This window comes from Chinchilla lanigera, unplaced genomic scaffold (assembly GCF_000276665.1).
Source record: "Chinchilla lanigera isolate Chin_1 unplaced genomic scaffold, ChiLan1.0 scaffold00024, whole genome shotgun sequence".
In the NCBI taxonomy this organism is placed as follows: domain Eukaryota; kingdom Metazoa; phylum Chordata; class Mammalia; order Rodentia; family Chinchillidae; genus Chinchilla; species Chinchilla lanigera.
In genome coordinates this window covers 20,604,960-20,605,997 of record NW_004955425.1, presented here as the reverse complement: position 1 = coordinate 20,605,997, position 1,038 = coordinate 20,604,960, and the positions used below count along the sequence as shown (strand labels likewise).

General features: G+C 49.8%; 1 protein-coding gene across 9 annotated transcripts in view; it reads left to right on the top strand.

Moving 5' to 3' along the window:
* Window positions 1-1,038, top strand: part of Pbld (phenazine biosynthesis-like protein domain containing) — a 56,693-nt gene that overhangs the window by 14,991 nt on the left and 40,664 nt on the right. The gene's annotated exons all lie outside the window — the stretch shown is intronic.

The window sequence follows — 1,038 nt, the reverse complement described above, 5'->3', positions numbered from 1 at the left end:
CCCTTTTTATTTTTTTATTTTGAGGCAGGGTCTGGCTAAGTTTCTCAGGCTCACTCTGTAGCACAGCCTGGCTTCCAGTTTGCTCACGGTGACCCTTCTGCCTCATCTACCGGTATACTGGAACTGCAGGTGTGCGCCACCTTGCGTAGCTCAAAGTGGAAATTTTTTTTTGAGTTGGAAATTTTTTTTAGCAGTGTCAAAGTTTCACATGTATTAACAGTAGGAGAAAATGGAAGGTTAGATGGAAAAAGGGCTCGGAAGAGTGAGTTTGGGCCAAGTAAATTAAGGAAAAGGGAGGGGAAACAAAACAAAACAAAGCACTGCAGCTCAGAGTGGGCTACCATGAGGGACGCATAGTCTAAGGCAGATATTAAAGGAGCGGTTACATATTCCTGGAGTCGAGGGCTTTGCGCTGCTCTTGGGATCCAGTACAGTACTCTTGTACTCAAAGCCTTAGTGGAAGAGTGATTGCTGTGAACTGGGGCGGGTGGAGCTGCGGGTGAACGCTTGCCTCGAGCGCCTGAGGTGCGGTGTTCCATGCCCAGTGCTGCAAAAAAAGGCAGCCTGAGAGGTGCTTCCGGAAGAGAGTAAGCAGCTGCTGGTCTGACGTAACATGCGCCAAGCTGGGCAGCGCGCATGCCGAAGCCCCGAGCTCAGTGGCTCACCCCGCACAGGAGCGTTGCCGGCTGCACCGCAGACCGACGGCAGCAAACCCCAGGGTTTGGCTCCAGGTAGCACTGCTTTGAAAGCTCCCCAGGTGGCTCCCTGAGGCGGAGCAGGGTCTCACGGGTGTGCTTGCTATGCATCGCTGCATCTGGTATTTTCTGCCCACTGAATGCAGGTCATGAAGTTCATAGATTATCCAGAGAATAATTAACAATGAGATTCCAAATCGTGAACTTCGTTTAGGAACAATCTGACAAGCACAACCTCCTGTCAAGGGACTTTGGAACTGACTAACAGTGGTTAATATATTCGTCTTCATATATTTATCCCAGGTCCCCATGTTATACCCTTGAAGGCTTTTTTTTGGTCTCT